This window comes from Rutidosis leptorrhynchoides, chromosome 9 (genome assembly GCF_046630445.1).
Source record: "Rutidosis leptorrhynchoides isolate AG116_Rl617_1_P2 chromosome 9, CSIRO_AGI_Rlap_v1, whole genome shotgun sequence".
Classification (NCBI taxonomy): Eukaryota; Viridiplantae; Streptophyta; class Magnoliopsida; order Asterales; family Asteraceae; genus Rutidosis; species Rutidosis leptorrhynchoides.
This window is the reverse complement of record NC_092341.1, coordinates 306148085-306168481: the sequence shown is the minus strand read 5'-3', so window position 1 is coordinate 306168481 and position 20397 is coordinate 306148085.

The following is a 20397-nucleotide window of genomic DNA, read 5'->3' as shown; positions in this document are numbered from 1 at the left end:
ATCGAAACTTAATTTATGCTAAAAAAGTTAGTCTCGTTGAGTTTAGTCGTGATCATCAATATGATATGGTGTTGAGATCCATTGCAACCAATCGAAAAAGAGTCTCTTTGATCGATTCGGTATCCATTCAAAGCTTCGGACTTAACTTTCTTGAAGTATTAATGGGACTGTCCAACTTGATTTTCGAAAGATTTTGTTATTGCGATTCTGCCATAGGTTGTAATCGCACACCCATCAACATGCTTGTCATATCTTTGACGAATAACTTGTGATCGAGTAACCCGAATTATTTTGATGCAAAGTATTTATAGATGCCGCTGACGGGGGGTTTAGCCCCCACCATCAAAATATCGATCCCATGTGTCTTTTGCTACATTGCAATCAGTGTATGGTCAAGTGTTTCTACATCATTGTTGCACACCGAGCATTTAAACGCATCGAGATCTATACCTCTTTTATCTAGTTCTATACGGACCGGGAATCTATTACTTTGCGCTCTCCAAACAAACACACCTATTTTTTGTGAAAGTAAATGAAGGATTAATGTGCAAGGTACAACATATAACTATATGGCCAAATTCATTTGAGCCTTCGGGGTCACACACATATACACCGAGACGTCAAATAAATATATATATGATGTATATATATTACTCAAGTAACAAAATAGTAAATCGAAATTAATTCATTTACTATTCATATGAATAGTAAATGAAACGAAATTAATTAATTTACTATTCACATGAAAGTGACATGATAGAAATTATTAATTATAAGTTTCATAAACTACCCCTGAAGTATTTGAGAAATACGACTTTATGATATTACGTAAATCAAATTCAATATCCTAAATTGGATTCTTTCAAAAAGTAAAATATTCACGGATTGATATAAGGTTCACGGGTATTTCTAAAGTGTAATATATATTCCTTTCTTTTGCCTTCATAAGAAGATACGAGAGAATTAAAAAGAGAGTAAGTAAGAATATCATTTTGAGTTCATAATATTAATCAAAGGTTGATTAATTATTACTTGAGTTTGGACTAGCATCCATTGACGTTGTTTGAAGTGTAGTGTGGACTATCCTAAAAGACGGTCATATTTTTGATCGTAAGTTTCTCTCCGTCTCATCAATTTCTCCAAGAAAGGTATATCGTTAACTCCTCTTTTATTTTATATTCATGACAATTATTATGGTGTAACTGGATCACTGGGAAAGATTAATTGTGTGCATGTTTCATTAAATAAGTGAAAATTTAATCTTGTATAAATTTTGTTCATAAAATAATTAAAGATTATTATTTTAACTATCCGCTGCGTTAATCTGATTTGGTAAAAGTACACACGATTTTCCAACAGTGGTATCAGAGCCGCTTTTACACCATCTTAATTGTCGCGTGATTTTCTTTAAATTTAGCTTTGTGGTGAATTGGTAAAAGTCGAAACCTTTTTGGTTTTTAAAGTCAACACGGTTGATTTAGACTTAACCTCATGACGCACAAATATGATTGAAAGAATATCACTATTTTAAATTGTAGATTTAATTGTTATGGCTTGAATATTTATTATAATTGTTGATTGTTATATTCCATGGTTGTACACATGCATTGTAACCATGGACAAGCCATATGTAGGTTTTAATAATGTAGTTATTAGAATTGTGATTGCACACATAGCCATATTGCCCCGACCTATGTATGTTTGTTGTGATTGTTGATTACGGCAATATTATGTCATGTTGATTATTTGTATTATTAGAAAGGCCATTTTGAAGCCAAAGTTGTATTATATTTATTTTTCTTTTTCATAGTATTGTATTTAAGTTTATTTCAATTTGTAAAAGTATTAGTTTAGTTGTAATTTCAAATTTAAATAAATGTAACAAGATGAAGATTGAAGATACAATACAACATGCTTTTGGCTTAGAAGATGGCGAACAGGTCAAATTGACAACGATGGCGTTTTGTTAAGTTTTCACTTAATTCTTGAATTAAGTGGGAGCTACGATATTACCCTTAGTTTAACCTCTTGATCCCATGTCGGCTCATGGGATCAAGCATAGGATTTTTGGGCTAGGTTATGTGTGTGTGATGCATGGTTGTGTTTTATTTTTGCATTTATATATAATTGTTGATTAGAATATATATGCTAAATGTTTTTGATGAAAACATCAAATAAAACCGGTAACGAGTTTCAAGATTAAAATTGATGATTTTAAAAAGTTAAACTCTAACGAGTTTAAAGTTAAATGTTGTTTTTTTTTTTTTGAAACTCAAATAATATATATGGGCGACATCTTTTAAAATTGTTTTAAAACGATACACAATGTGTATTTGTAACTTTTATATATAAAATAAAATAACAAACTAGACGCATAAACACGATCGACATATATAAAATTGGTTAAAATGATTTTTAACAAATAGTGTAGCGAATCTTGTGTGCATGCATTATTCGTTAACACAAACTTTTTCAAAATACCCGTCAAATTTAAGTCATGCCATCCAATGAGCTTGCAAACACTCCTCGTTATTTTTTGATTACGGTGAGACCTAATCGAATTATAGCCACGAGGTGGATTTTCAGTTACGAGTGAGACTAGGCTGAATTTCCACTGTTTTCAAATTGGACGACTTAATCGTATTCACGGTGAGACCTGAGTTCGAGGCAAGGATGGGACAAACATGCTAGTAGATAATAGTGGTTTGTTGAACTACACATATTTCTGAGTCCCATAAAGATCTAAGAGTTGCACTTGTAATGCAATTGGTAACCGCTACCTACCAATAGACTCTATAACTACTAGCTGATCAACAGATGTAGTTATGGAACCTCTATGTGGATCTTAGGCTTTCGTAAATTAATTGTTTTTAAAATATATAAAACTTGGGTAGTTAATTTATTAAAGTTTTATATCGAAAATACTAAATTGAATCTTGTTCTTATGTAGATGTCAAACAATCAAAACGTAAACCAAAACAATCTCCGTTCTTTGTTGGAGAAGGAGAAACTCAATGGTTCAAACTTCCTAGACTGGCAGCGCAACTTGAGAATCGTTCTCAAATATGAAGGGAAGTTGAACAAAATTGAAGAACCCTTACCCGATGCTCCTCCTGAGACAGCTACTGCTGCTCAACAAACTGCTTATCGGAAGTTGTTCGATGAGCAAGAGAAGGTAGCTTTAATCATGCTTGCTAGTATGACTCCTGACCTCCAAAAGGAAATGGAAGATCGTACAGCATATGATATGATGACTGAGCTGAAAAATATGTTTCAGAAACAAGCTAGTCAAGAGTTGTATGAAACTTATAAGCTTCTTCAAACATGCAAAATGGAGGAAGGTCAGTCAGTGAGCTCTCATGTCTTGAAAATGAAAAGCTACATTGACCGATTGTAAAAACTTGGAACTACCTTGCCGCCTAACTTGGCTGTGAACACGGTTTTGAATTCACTACCAAAATCGTATGACCAATTTGTGATGAATTACAATATGCAAGGTTGGGAGAAATTTCTGGCAGAGGTGCATTCGATGCTTAAAACTGCTGAACAGAATATTCCATCTAAGGTTTCCAATCCAGGTATCCTAATGATTAGGGATGGTAAGGTGAAGAAGAATAAGCCGAAAACTTTGGGAAAAGGAAAAGGCAAGTCAATTGCTAAGAAGAAAATTCCACCACCCCCCAAGAAAGAAAACCCAGCTAAAGACGCCGACTGTTTCCACTGTGGAAAGGTTGGCCACTGGAGGAGGAACTGTCCTTCATACCTATCTGAGTTGAGAAAAGGCAAAGCTGGCCAGACCAGCAAGTCAGGTATATTTCATATACAGTTATATACTTTTTCTAGTGATTCCTGGATTTTTGATACTGGTTGTGGTACTCACATCTGTAACGATATGCAGGGAATGAGAAGAAGTAAGAAACTGAAGAAAGACACACTAGACTTAAGAGTGGGCAATGGGGCTCGAGCTGCTGTTGAAGCTATTGGAACCTATGAGCTTACTCTACCTAGTGGTCTTATTGTTTTGTTGGAGCAATGTCATTATGCTCCAAGTATTACGAGCAATGTAATTTCAGTTTCTCTTTTGAAAAATGTTGGTTTTGAACTTACATTTACGCACTTTGGTATTTCAGTTTCTAAGAATAATGTATTTTATTTTAATGCTATTCCACGTGATGGTATTTTTGAAATTGATATGCATGGTGTGATTTCAAATAATAATTCTGTATATACCTGTACTGCCAAACGATTCAAGCAAGACTTGAACAAGACCTATCTATGGCATTGTCGTCTTGGTCATATAAATAAACAACGCATTTCAAAACTCCAATCGGATGGGCTTTTGGAATCAACTGACTCTGAGTCATTTGATGTATGCAAGTCATGTTTATGTGGAAAGATGACAAAGGCTCCTTTCTCCGGTTTAGGTGAGAGAGCTGAAGATCTTTTAGGACTAATACATACTGATGTGTGTGGCCCTTTTAGAACTATGTCTAGAAATGGTGAATCATACTTCGTTACATTTACTGATGATTATAGTAGATATGGTTATGTTTACTTGCTGAAACATAAACATGAAGTTTTTGATACATTCAAAATCTTCCAAAATGAGGTAGAGAATCAACTTGGAAAGACCATTAAAGCCCTTCGCTCTGATCGGGGAGGGGAATATATGAGTCAAGAGTTTTTGGACCACCTGAAGAATCGTGGGATTGTCTCACAGTTCACTCCACCTTACACACCACAACACAATGGTGTGTCTGAACGGAGGAATCGAACTTTACTTGATATGGTTCGATCTATGATGAGTCTAACTACTCTACCAATGTCTTTTTGGGGTTATGCATTAGAGTCTGCTGCACGCATACTCAATATGGTTCCAACCAAGAAGGTAGAAAAGACACCATTTGAGTTATGGCATGGAAAGAGTCCTAAGCTGTCTTATTTGAAAGTCTGGGGTTGTGAAGCGTATGTGAAACGTGACACTTCAAACAAGTTAGAACCCAGAGGTATCAAATGTCACTTTGTGGGATACCCAAAAGAAACAATGGGTTACTACTTTTACTACCGAGCTGAAAACAAAGTGTTTACTGCTCGTTTTGCTGAATTCTTTGAAAGAGATCTTCTCTTACAAAAAGTCATTGGGAGTAAAATAGATCTTGAAGAAATTCAAGAATCACAAAGTAACATACCTTCTGAAGGCACTAGCCAACCGCGCGTTGAAACTGAACACATTGTTGATGAGCCAGAACGTGTTGCACCTGTAATTCGTAGATCTAGTAGAACTCCTCATCGACCGGAGAAGTTGAATCTTCTGATTAATTCAGATGAACTTCATCTAGGGGATTATGATGAACCCTCTAGCTACCGTGAGGCCATATCAGATCCAAAATCTGACAAATGGCGAGATGCTATGAATGCAGAGATGCAGTCCATGAAAGATAATCAAGTATGGGACTTGATTGATCTTCCACCCAACTGTAAACCAGTGGGGTGTAAATGGGTCTTTAAGAAGAAGACAGACATGGACGGTAATGTAAACACTTTTAAGGCTCGATTGGTGGCAAAAGGTTATACTCAAACTCAAGGAATTGATTATGAGGAAACTTATTCACCAGTTGCAAGCATTAAATCAATTAGGATACTTATTGCCATAGCTGCTTTTCATGATTATGAAATATGGCAAATGGATGTCAAAACCGCTTTCCTAAATGGCGACCTAAGCGAGGACGTATATATGGTTCAGCCGGAAGGGTTTGTGAATCCTAAGTATCCTACTAAAGTATGCAAGCTTCTAAAATCCATTTATGGGTTAAAGCAAGCATCCAGGAGCTGGAATCTTAAGTTTGATCAGAAAATCAAAGAATATGGTTTTTCTCAAAACCAAGATGAGCCCTGTGTTTACATTAGAGCTAGTGGGAGCAAAGTTGTCTTCTTGATCTTGTATGTTGATGACATACTACTTATTGGAAATGACATTCCAACTTTGCAAGATGTCAAATCTTGGCTTGGAAAATGTTTTGCCATGAAAGATCTTGGAGAAGCTAAGTATATTCTTGGAATCAGGATCTATAGAAATAGATATAAAAGGCTTATTGGTTTGAGTCAAAGTACATACATTGACAAAATCTTACGAAGATTTAACATGCAAAACTCCAAGCGCGGAGCATTGCCCATGCAAAAAGGCATAACCTTGAGCAAGTCTCAAAGTCCTATCTCACCTGATGAGATAAGACGAATGAAATGTGTTCCGTATGCTTCGGCTATAGGATCCATTATGTATGCCATGTTATGTACTAGACCTGATGTCTCGTTAGCCTTAAGTTTGACGAGTCGTTATCAACAGAATACAGGTGAAGAACACTGGATTGCTGTTAAGAGCATTCTTAAGTATCTGCGAAGGACTAAAGATATGTTTTTGGTTTACGGTGGTTTGGAAGAAGAGTTGAGTATTAGATGTTATACAGATGCTAGTTTCCAAACTGATCGAGATGATTCTCGATCCCAGTCAGGGTATGTCTTTGTCATGAATGGCGGGGCAGTTGATTGGAGAAGCTCAAAGCAGAGCACAGTTGCACAGTCTACAACAGAAGCAGAATACATTGCTGCATCAGAAGCTGCTCAAGAAGCTGTCTGGATTAGGAAGTTTATTGCTGAACTTGGAGTAGTTCCCAGCATTGAATCCCCTATGGAAATGTATTGTGATAATTCAAGTGCTATTATACTAGCGAAAGAATCACGTGTACGTAAAGGTAGCAGACACATTCTTCGAAAATTTGACTACATTCAAGAAGTCGTTGAGAGGAATGATATTAGTATTCTTAAGGTTCATACAGATGATAATGTGGCTGACCCGTTCACGAAGCCCATGACACACAACAAGCATGATGATCATGCTAGTAGTATTGGACTTCGTTATGCTGCTGATCTTTTTAATTTGTAATTTAATATTTGGATATTTTTGGAACATTAAGCAGTTTTATCTTAATGAATTGATATATAGTTGGTATGATCAGTTTCATTTATATCATTGTGTTCTATATTAGCATGTTTAATCCATGAATAATTGTTGATTATTCAAAATCTCCATAATCGATCATGTTATGGGAATAACATGAATTAAGATTAATGTGAAATTTTGGTTATATTCATTGATGATGAATAGTTACCTTGTTGAGACCAAAATTCATATGTATTCATTGATGATGAATACTGGAATGACCCAACCATGAGATGTCACTATATGGATCGTAGTCAGTAGTGAATCTTTTAGTGATTATGTCTTTGTGTCCTTAGACTTGAGATGCACGCCCGTCTTGATGAGTGTAGCATTGTACTTTGATATGGTTAAACGTTGTCCTGAATAAGGCTGTTATAAAGGCCATCATTGGGTATAATGTAAAGCTCGTGATAGACACGTGTATGCAATATAGGATTTGTTCCTCTAAAATGTTTGGAGTTAGATACTTTTTGAGCTCCTCGATGAATGAATAAGATATTTGTGTGGCCGCACCCAGATGTAATTAAGATGATACTTAATTAATTTGGTGATCTAATTCAGTTCTAAGATCGAGAAATAAAATCGTTAAACAAATGAGAATGACCGATGATCCATATCTCAAGTTTAACTAAAGTATCTGAAACAAAAGGACGAATGACATTTAACACTTACCATAAACAGTTTCGAGAAACTACCCTCACATGAATTTGGGGACAATGACGTGTTGCTAGACGCTTACCATTGTTTGTATAGTTACTTGGTGTTGTGCCATGCACAAGTGAGAGTCTGAAGGATTAATGTGCAAGGTACAACATATAACTATATGGCCAAATTCATTTGAGCCTTCGGGGTCACACACATATACACCGAGACGTCAAATAAATATATATATGATGTATATATATTACTCAAGTAACAAAATAGTAAATCGAAATTAATTCATTTACTATTCATATGAATAGTAAATGAAACGAAATTAATTAATTTACTATTCACATGAAAGTGACATGATAGAAATTATTAATTATAAGTTTCATAAACTACCCCTGAAGTATTTGAGAAATACGACTTTATGATATTACGTAAATCAAATTCAATATCCTATTGGATTCTTTCAAAAAGTAAAATATTCACGGATTGATATAAGGTTCACGGGTGTTTCTAAAGTGTAATATATATTCCTTTCTTTTGCCTTCATAAGAAGATACGAGAGAATTAAAAAGAGAGTAAGTAAGAATATCATTTTGAGTTCATAATATTAATCAAAGGTTGATTAATTATTACTTGGGTTTGGACTAGCATCCATTGACGTTGTTTGAAGTGTAGTGTGGACTATCCTAAGAGACGGTCATATTTTTTATCGTAAGTTTCTCTCCGTCTCATCAATTTCTCCAAGAAAGGTATATCGTTAACTCCTCTTTTATTTTATATTCATGACAATTATTATGGTGTAACTGGATCACTGGGAAAGATTAATTGTGTGCATGTTTCATTAAATAAGTGAAAATTTAATCTTGTATAAATTTTGTTCATAAAATAATTAAAGATTATTATTTTAACTATCCGCTGCGTTAATCAGATTTGGTAAAAGTACACACGATTTTCCAACAGTAAATTGTTACACATTGTTTCAGCAGCCTGATCCGAAGGTGACATCAGCTTCTCGTTTATCAATTCTGATAGAACATTAGTTGAGAAACAACCACTGTTATGAAGGTTCCACTTTCATGTATCTTTTTCACCGTTTTCAAATTCGAAGCCATTAATCAAATTTTCCAATTGTTGCAACTTAGACAATGTTCGGCATGTTGGTTGCCAACCCCCAGTTCCACGTGGCAGTCCAGTTTGAACCATTGAAGATTAGTCTATCATTGACCAGACTTTCCTTTTCTGTCTCTAACTTGTAAATTCTTTTAAAAACGCTTACATAGAGGTAACTCTCCAAGCCATGTATCCTTCCAAAAGAGTGTGTCGTTACCATTGCAAACCACTTTGACAAAAGCATTAGTAAAATTAATACCAACTTTCGACAACTCCAATCCTACATTTTGAATTCCTTTCCAAATTTAAGTCTTTATTACGTTCGAGTTTGTGCCGATTGTACCCGACCCTCATCCCGCCCATGGATGCTTTTGATGACCTTGACCTAAAAGACGTTACTTTCCAAACGAAAGCGCCACCACCATTTACCTATCAATGCTAAGTTTTTCGATTTTAAAGAACCCGAATTTAACACGCCCCGTTCGTAAGAAGAAAGGATAGTTTCACATTTAATCCAACTTATTTTTGTGTTATCACCCGTCCAGCCCAAAAAGAGATTACGGCGCAAACCTTCAAGCAGGCTTATGACGCCTTGAGGTGCACAGAATAAGGAGAAAACGTACAACGAGAGGCTACTAAGTGTACAACAAAATGTTCATAACATCATGTCTATGACCTACATATATATTTTTCTTTCCACACGTTTCTGAGTTTTTATCAAACTAAAAGAAAAAAGAAAGAAGATATAAAATATAATGATAATAGTAGAAAAGAGAATCACCACCACCGAAGTTTGGCTTAAGTGGTATAGGAGTGGGATCCAACTTGGGGTACTGCCAACCCAGGTCCGATTCTCACTTCAAGCAGGGAGTTTCCAACATTTGATGGTACTGACAACATCAATGCGATCTGGGAAGGTCTCTGGGGGGTTTTCCCAACCTTCGATACTACTGGCAACATCGTCGCATATTCACCGTTAAAAAAAATTGTAGAAAAGAGAATAGGAGATACAAGGTTTTATATATTTTAAGTTTACAAGTTAGAAATAAAATGATGTCCCCCCTAGGAAAAAAATTTGTTGTTTTATGATAGTTAAATACTACGGAGCACTATTGCAAAAGACCCCGTCTCGAGTCGTTGCGATGCCCGTTGCGACGGTTTGATGACTAGCACGTCCCGTCTCGAAGAAAACCGTCCAATATGACAGTCAACGGTCAAAATTCAGGTCAAAGTTGAAAAAGTCGGGTCAAAGTCGGTCAAATTTCAGAAAAGCTAGAAAGTCGGTAAAATCGGTTAAATTTGTCGTATTTTAGTTTGAATATTTTCTATTAAATTATCGGTGATAGCGATTACGGGTACAAATTAATCAATTAAAGTTTTTGGCTTTAAAATATGTATATATATATATATATATATATATATATATATATATATATATATATAAAAGTCAACTTTGATTAACGTCCGTCTCGACCCCTGTCTCGACCTTTTTAGAACCCGACCGTCTCGACCCAGTCTCACGTATTTTGCAACCTTGCTACGGAGTACTTCATAAAATAAAATAATAATTTTTTTTCTGAAGTAAGTCCAAATTTAAAAACTTAAAGACTTTTTATAAGTTTTTTTTCAAGTGAACTGAATCTTTTGGAAGATATTCAAATTGAGGTCGAGTATGTTTTCTATACACTGTTCACTCCCTCACATATATCACTATACTCTCAGGGTTGTTTACTTTTTTTCTGCATTGAGTCATGTTTTTATTTACCTGTGTTTGGAAACTAGTGTTTGATTATATGTCCATCAGATTCAGACTAATTCTCAGATTAAGTAACAAGAAAATATTAATTTTACTTACTGAATTAAGAACTGTACAGAAACAAATCATTAAGTGAAAAGTAACAGACCCTTAATCTTTATTGAACACTAACTATTGATAAGGGTCATTTATTGCCAGAGCAACAGACTCACTACGACGAGACTCGAACTCACAACTTCAAAATTGATAAGTTCCTTTGATACAGTTAGGTCAAAAACCCTTTGTTACTTCATAACGTTGTTATATCTCCTAGATGTAATATATGTTTTCCTAGTTATGAACAACAACAACAACAACAACAACAACAACAACAACAATGTAGGGTATGGGGGAGGTGGAGTGTAGACAATCATTCCTCGAACCCTAGATTAGAGGGAAGTCACTACTCCATCCGCGGGTATAGAACCCGCGACTAGTTAAGATCGTCACACCCTCTACTCGAGAGTCAAGAGATTGCTTCCTAAAGGACCTCCAGCCAGAAAAGCTCATTAAAACGAGATAGTGCGGGCATACGTACCTGTAAGATTATATGTATTTTTACATGCGTATGTGTGTGTGTGGGAGCATATATATATATATATATATATATATGTATATATATATATATATGTATATATATATATATATATATATGTATATGTATATATATATATATATGTATATGTATATACATATATATGTATATGTATATACATATATATGTATATGTATATACATATATACATATATATATATATATATATATATATATATATATATATATATATATATATATACATATTGTGTGTATGTATGTATCTATACATATTGTATGTATGTATGTATATATATGTATGTGTGTGTGGGGGTGTGTGGATGTGGGACCGTGGTTTTTTTTTTTTATGTCTACTTGAATTTACATATTATTGCACATTATATTATTCATGTTATCTATCATACTGTTGTGCATTACTGCTATATGTGTTTTCTTTTTTGTCTTCTTTGTATGGGTTCATCTTCCTAGTTATGAACACTGTAAAATATAATAGGAATAAAATTCAAAATACACTAATTTAAACGCCAATTGCTCATCAAACAAAGTTTATATATACCTACTTTCAAAGTACGAGGGTGGTTTTTGATTGTATATGCCTTACATTTAAAATAAGTTGATTCAAAAATTTAAAAGAGTTACAATTGATGCAATTCAACAATTTAATTGAGTAGATCATACAATTGATATCTTATATGCCTCTTAAAATTATTTCATACAATTGATATCTTATATGCCTCTAAAAATTATTTTTTTATAGTGAGGTTAATTATTGCATGTTAAGATAAATCCAAATTATATTATTTTAAGTTTGGTGAAAAGTAAATATTGGTTGCCTCAAAGAATAAAAAATTAAAAGGGTTGGAGGGACGGCTATTGGCTCTTAATAAATCTATTTACTAAAAGCTGTCTTTGTAAGTTGAATTAATCAAAAATTATTTTAATGAATTTAATAATGGTAACATATGTTTGTGTGAACGTATGTTCTTGTGATAAGGAAGGCATATGTTTATAATTACATAATTAAATACTGTTGGTTTCTTAGTTTGTATACAACTATATATGATGTCTCCTAATTCAACAATATAAAAAAATACAATAATACACAAATTTAAATAATAACAATAAAATTTTGAGTTATAAAATATGATAACATTATTCATAGCTATAGTTCTAGCTATAAGAGTTATATTACTCTGCACTATTTATTTTCATAGCAGAAAATCTTATAACGACCTTTCATTAGGAGATGATCAAATTTATTTATTAACTACGTTTTAGATCATAATTATAAAAATCCATGACTAATGAACAACGAACAATAATGTCAATTCAAGCTTATGAAAAACTCATCTGATAACAATTATAGAACAATAATATAGTAATGGAAACCAAGAAGAAAAATTCCCAAACTTTTATTCTATTCCTTTTCCATTTTTTTCTTACAAGAAACAAAAATTAATATGAAAGAAAAAAGGTGTTAAGTAAGAGCCAAGCTTCAGACTTGCCTAAGTGATCACATAGACACGAACAGATGAACTTAACAAATTCTCCATTGACGTTCTCGAGAAGAAGCGATCCTAGCGCTCCATACGGACCCACATAACCAGCCGGAAACTCTTGGACGTCCAACCAACACTATCTCCACCACCCCCGTTGCCGCCATAAAAAAACTAAGTCTCTGAGGATGAAGAAACCTAAGTTTTATGCAAAATGGAAAGAGGAATGAAAAAAATGATAACTTGGTGCTTGTTTATAATGAGTTGGGTGAGGTGGAATTTTATTGGTTTCAATAGGTACAAGAGCGGATGCAACTAAGAAAAGGATGATAAATATTTAATAAGTACAATAAGACATATTTGTAGGGTCCATATTGTAAAGAGACATGCATGTATGATGATGTATCGAGTTTTTAGATAATTAGTTTGATTAAATTAACCAATGTATCGATAATCTAATAGTTGAGTGCGAGTCTTGTAGTTATCTACTTTCAAATACACTTGCTCAAGAAATTAAATTTTGAACGTCTAGTTATGTAATCCCAGGTTGAGATTTGAGTTCCTTAGTTTCATACACCTTGATTTTTTACACATATAATACGTTTTATACACCAATTTCGCGGCCGAATATTAAGGCGTGCAAGGCGTGAGGCACACATGGCCCAATATCTATAGGACCCAAAAAATTTTGTCTGATATTATATACACTGACGGAACTTGTGTCCGACTACAAAAGGGTGAAAGTAGTGACAACGGGTAAACACACAAAAAAAACCCTTATATTTTAGTAATGAAATTTTATGTTAGTGTAAACTTTTTTTTTTTCTTTTAAATAAAGGTGGGGCGGATACCCCTTTGGGTAACACTAAGGTCCGACACTGATTATATATCTAGGTTCATTTGTTAATACAGCTGTTTTTTTTAACGACAATATTGACATCGAATGGTCTCATTTGTCACTCACACACGCGTTAAGAGGAAACCTAAATCGCAACGATGTTGGCCCAATATTAAGAGGTCACCCACACACGCCCGAATATTAAGGCGTGCAAGGCGTGAGGCACACATGGTCCAATATCTATAGGACCCAATTTTTTTTGTCTAATATTATATACAGTGACGGAACTTGAGTCCGACTACAGAAGGGTGAAAGTAGTGACAGTGGGTAAACACAAAAAAAAAACCCTTATATTTTAGTAGTGAAATTTTATTTTAGTGTAAAATTTTTTTTCCTTTAAATTCAGGTGGGGCGGATACCCCTTTGGGTAACACTAAGATCCGCCACTGATTATATATCTAGGTTCATTTGTTACTACAACTGTTTTTTTTTAATGGCAATATTGACATCGAATACTCTCATTTGTCACTCACATACTCGTTAAGAGAAAGCCCAAATCGCAACGATGTTTGCAGTACCATCGAAGGTTAAAAAAATCCCAGAGACCTTCCCAAATCGCATTGATGTTGGCACTAACATCAAAGGTTGGAAACTCACTGCTTGGAGTGAGAATCGAACCTGGGTTGGCAGTACCCCAAGTTGGATCTCACCCCCATACCACTCAAGCCAACCTTCGGTGGTGTTAATACAATTGTTATTTTGATTGATCTTAGTACTTATGACTTTATTAATATTATTGAACTTATTACTATTTATGAAAAAATTCGTATATAAATGGCCCATTTTTAGCTATTGAACATGGACCATGAAATTAACAGGACGGCTCTGACCGTTTTGTAAACCATTATTTTTAAATTGTTCGAATACAGATTTAAAAACTAAAGTATATCTTTCGGTGCAAAGACAATTTCATGTTAATTGAAGAAACATATAATTTTGAATAACTACTCCTTCAATTACTGACTGGTTGTCCATGCGATTGTAGTTTAGTGGTTGAGGGCAAGGTTGCAAAATTCGCTATTCGGAGATTAATCGATCGAGACTTTGGAAGGATTAATTGAAAATTCGAAGATTAGTCGGGGATTAATCGGATTGTACTTTGTACATTTAAATATTAAATTTCAAAAATTATATGTATAAATATAGAAGAAAATCATAAACATAAATTTAAACTTTAACAAAATTTTCTAAAATTGTTTATTTTGTTTAAAAACTCTAAAGTTCTAGTTCAAATTGTGTTTAAATGTTGACCAATTTTTACTTTGACTAATTTGATTACCAAATTTGATTTTGACCCAACAATCGACGTTGACCGATTAATTAAACGGATTTTGAAAAATCAGAACGGATTGCTCTTGAAAATGAATAATCGGGGATTAATCGGCGATTAATCGGGTTTTTTACAACAGTGGTTGAGGGAAATACATCAAAATGTGGATATTTGCTGGCATTATAATCCAATCAAAACAATTCTCTCCTGGGGTTTCCTTTCTGCCGTCGTTCTGGCTGATTTTCAGGGCGCCGATCACCGTGTTGGAACATGGTTAGGAATACTCACAATTATTCGTTGAATGATTGTTGGTACTACAAAGGTTAGAAGATTGTGTATCATAAAATCGGCGTAAATATTGACAAGGAATTCGAGAAAGAATACGCTTCATATTGTGTAACGAATTTTCCAGATGAAGCTTATTTCAATTCACCGTTAAATCTTGTTGATGCTTATGGGGGTTTGATCAATGTGTTTATTTCGAAGAAATAGACCATATCAGTTAAGCGCTTCGCCTTTATTTGTTTCATGGATGTTAAAAACCCTTTGGCTATGGAAAATAGGTTAGCCGATGTTTGGATGGGGAGCTTCCACTTGTTTATTGAGGTGTCAAAATTTCTTAAGCCTATGTTGACATCTAAAACTCCAATAAATACTAAAGGAGCAGCGATACCAACGTCTAAGGTTGCTAAAGAAACGGTGACACAATATTAGGGTTTGTTAGGAAGTACCTTCATCTAAGGAAGATTAAGTGCATAGGGTGAAGGCTACCAAACCAGAGGAATCGAGTACTAGAGCTAAACCGAAGGTTATACTTGAGGATGCAGATCTAATTAAGACTGATGAAGATGATCATGTTTTGATGGCAAAAATTTGTGATTTTGGCTCGCTATATCCCATGTATCGTTTATGTTTATCGGAGGGTTTTTCAGATATTAAATCCAATATGTTGGAGGTTACTGGATTCGGATCAAGTTCATGTCGAGTGACAGTGTTTCGGCTTTTAAAGGTAATACGAATCTTATGTCACTTATTTCATGTGTTAAACCTGTAAACGATAACTTTATTGTTGACAAAAGAATTATTTGAGTAGAGATTACGGGGTTACCAACATGTACATATGGAACCAAGGCGTTCAAGAAGTTAACTTCTTGTGCTGGTAGATTTTTATTCTTTGAAGCACATAGTACAATCCCTTTGTCTTTAAGATAAGTATTGTTGCTACATACGACAAAAAACATATTTCCAACACTGAGTTGGTGGAAATTAATGGTGTCGATGTGGAGGTACATTTTCAGGAGATTGGTAGTTGGGTGTTTGATATTGACTCCACCATCGAAGTTTCTGACACGAATGCATTAGAGTCGGGTAACGGTTACTGAAATGTCCCGTTCATATTGATTATAAACGTTACATATTAATTGATTTCGTCACGAGGTTTTGACCTCTATATGAGACGTTTTTCAAAGACTGCATTCATTTTTAAAACAACCATAACCTTTATTTTATCGATAAAGTTTTAAAAAGCATTACGTAGATTATCAAATAACGATAATCTAAAATATACCGTTTACACACGACCATTACATAATGGTTTACAATAAGAATATATTACATCAAAAATAAGTTTCTTGAATGCAGTTTTTACACAATATCATACAAGCATGGACTCCAAATCTTGTTCTTATTTTAGTATGCAACAGCGGAAGCTCTTAATAATCACCTGAGAATAAACATGCTTAAAACGTCAACAAAAATGTTGGTGAGTTATAGGTTTAACCTATATATTATCAAATCATAATAATAATAGACCACAAGATTTCATATTTCAATATACATCCCATTCATAGAGATAAAAATCATTCATATGGTGAACACCTGGTAATCGACATTAACAAGATGCATATAGAATATCTCCATCATTCCGGGACACCCATCGAACATGATAATTTCGAAGTACTAAAGCATTCCAAATTCCAGAATGAGGCTTGTTGGGCCCGATAGATCTATCTTTAGGATTCGCGTCAATTTGGGGGTCTGTTCCCAAATTCTTAGGCTACCAAGCTAAAAAGGGGCATATTCGGCTTCGATCATTCACCCATATAATGTAGTTTCATTTACTTGTGTCTATTTCGTAAAACATTTATAAACTTGCATGTATTCTCATCCCAAAATATTAGATTTTTAAAAGTGGGACTATAACTCACTTTCACAGATTTTTACTTCGTCGGGAAGTAAGACTTGGCCACTGGTCGATTCACGAACCTATAACAAATATGTACATATATATCAAAGTATGTTCAAAATATATTTACAACATTTTTAATACGTTTTAATGTTTTAAGTTTATTAAGTCAGCTGTCCTCGTTAGTAACCTACAACTAGTTGTCCACAGTTAGATGTACAGAAATAAAGCAATATATATTATCTCGAATCAATCCACGACCTCGTGTATACAAGCCTCAGGCTAGATCACAACTCAAAGTATATATAATATTTTGGAATCAACCTCAACCCTGTATAGCTAACTCCAACATTACTGCATATAGAGTGTCTATGGTTGTTCCAAAATATATATATATATATATAGATGGGTCGATATGATATGTCAAAACATTGTATTCGTGTCTATGGTATCCCAAGATTACATAATATATTAGAATACATGTATAATACAATATGAGTTAGCTAGGATATGATTAATATAGATTTGTTACCAATTTTCACGTAGCTACAACAAGAAAAATTATCCAATCTTGTTTTACCCATAACTTCTTCGTTTTAAATCCGTTTTGAGTGATACAAGTTGCTATGGTTTTATATTGAACTTAATTTTATGAATCTAAACAGAAAAGTATAAGTTTATAGTCGGAAATACAGATTACAAGTCGTTTTTGTAAAAGTAGTCATTTCAGTCGAAAGAACGACGTCTAGATGACCATTTTGAAAAACATACTTCCACTTTGATTTTAACCATGATTTTTGGATATAGTTTTATGTTCATAAGAAAAATCATTTTCCCAGAAGAACAACTTTTAAATCAAAGTTTAACATAGTTTTTAATTAACTAACCCAAAACAGCCCGCGGTGTTACTACGACGGCGTATATCCGGTTTTACGGTGTTTTTCGTGTTTTCAGGTTTTAAATCATTAAGTTAGCATATCATATAGATATAGAATATGTGTCTAGTTGATTTTAAAAGTCAAGTTAGAAGGATTAACTTTTGTTTGCGAACAAGTTTAGAATTAACTAAACTATGTTCTAGTGATTACAAGTTTAAACCTTCGAATAAGGTATTTTTATATATACGAATCGAATGATGTTATGAACATCATTACTACCTCAGGTTTTGTGGATAAACCTACTGGAAATGAGAAAAATAGATCTAGCTTCAAAGGATCCTTGGATGGCTTGAAAGTTCTTGAAGCAAAATCATGACACGAAAACAAGTTCAAGTAAGATTTCCACTCGAAATAAGATTGTTAAAGTTATAGAAATTGAATCAAATTTTGAATATGAGTATTACCTTGTATTAGAAAGATATTTTACTGTAAATAAGAAAGATTTCTTGAGGTTGGATGATCACTCAAAGTGGATTTGCAAGATTGGAAGTAAGCTAGCAAACTTGGAAGTGTTATTGGTGTGTTCTTGAGTAGTTATTTTATAACTTGGTTTATGTATGGATTTATGAACTAGATTGAGCTAGATTTTGTTGAAGATGATGAAGAACACTTAGAACAAAGGAAGAACACTTGAGAGAGAGTAATTTGATTCAAGAAAATTGCAAAGTGAATGTGTTTGTGAGCTCTCTAATTCACGTGAAGGTGTAGTGTCCATATAGGCTCCATTAGTTTGTAATTTTGTGAGATATTTCATGCTAGATGTTAAATGATGGTTCCCATATGGTTAGGTGACTCACATGGGCTGCTAAGAGCTGATCATTGGAGTGTATATACCAATAGTAAATACATTTAGAAGCTGTGTATTGTACGAGTACAAATACGAGTGCATACGAGTAGAATTGTTGATGAAAATGAATGAGGATGTAATTGTAAGCATTTTTGTTAAGTAGAAGTACTTTGATAAGTGTTTTGAAGTCTTTCAAAAGTGTATGAATACATATTAAAACACTACATGTAAATATATTTTAACTGAGTCGTTAAGTCATCGTTAGTCGTTACATGTAAATGTTGTTTTAAAACCTTTAAGTTAACGATCTTGTTAAATGTTGTTAACCCATTGTTTATTATAACAAATGAGATATTAAATCATTACATTATCATGATATTATGATATATTAATATATCATAGTATGATATATATATATATATATATATATATATATATATATATATATATATATATATATATATATATATATATATATATATATATATATATATATATAGTTAAATGTTGTTACAACGATAATCGTTACATATATGTCTCGTTTCGAAATCATTAAGTTAGTAGTCATGTTTTTACGTATGTAGTTTATTGTTAATATACTTAATGATATGTTTACTTATCATAATATCATGTTACTATATATATCCATATATATGACATCATATAGTTTTTACAAGTTTTAACGTTCGTGAATCACCGGTCAACTTGGGTGGTCAATTGTCTATATGAAACCTATTTCAATTAATCACGTCTTAACAAGTTTGATTGCTTAACATGTTGGAAACACTTAATCATGTAAATAACAATTTCATTATATATATATAAACATGGAAAAGTTCGGGTCACTACAGTTATGTGAATAATGTTTCTTCTAATGTGGGTTCGAATCATTCTAACTCATACCCATTTAAAGAATTTGAGGGAATCCATTTAGATAATGAAAACTCGGGTTAAGGATCGGAGTTTACAGGGAATGGGGATTCTCATTGTCCAACTAATCTGAATCATGTATCTGATGTAGGGAAGGATAGTACTAGCATTCCCTATTCTCCAGGTTTCACTCATATTCATCAGAAGATAGATGTTATGGAAGATACAGGTGGTTTGGGTAATTGTATTGGTTATGTTTACATGGTAATATGGATGACATAGTTAATGTTGGCGATGCTCTCGGCTACAGATGTGGTGTTGTGGTGGTTATGTGTACATGGTAATATTGAAGATACATATGTGGTGTTGTGGTGGATCTTATTGGTGGTCTAAATGGTTTTCAATAAAGATTATTTTAATCAATAGTTGCGGGTAAAAGCTTTTTCTGAAAAGGAATTGGTTACGAGATCTTTGTATATCTTTGAAAGTTCAATTCGTAGGTTTACAAGAATCCAAAATGACGAGACTTAATTTAATTCGGTTGAGATTGATTTGGGGAAATCACAATTTTTAATTATGCGTTGAGCTTGGCTCGGGGTTTTTTCGGCACAATAATTTTATTTGAAACCCGAATGCTTTTATTTAGAACGAGATTTGGTGTGATCCTCATTTCATGATTGTCAAAGGTCATTTGGTTCGTGAGAATATAGAGGTATTTTTTGTTAATGTTTACGCGTCACAATTATTATCGAACAAAGTTGCTTTCTGGACCAAATTATCTGCATTTATGGAGGCTCACACGGGAGATTACATCTTATTTGGCGATTGGATTTTAGTGAGAAGT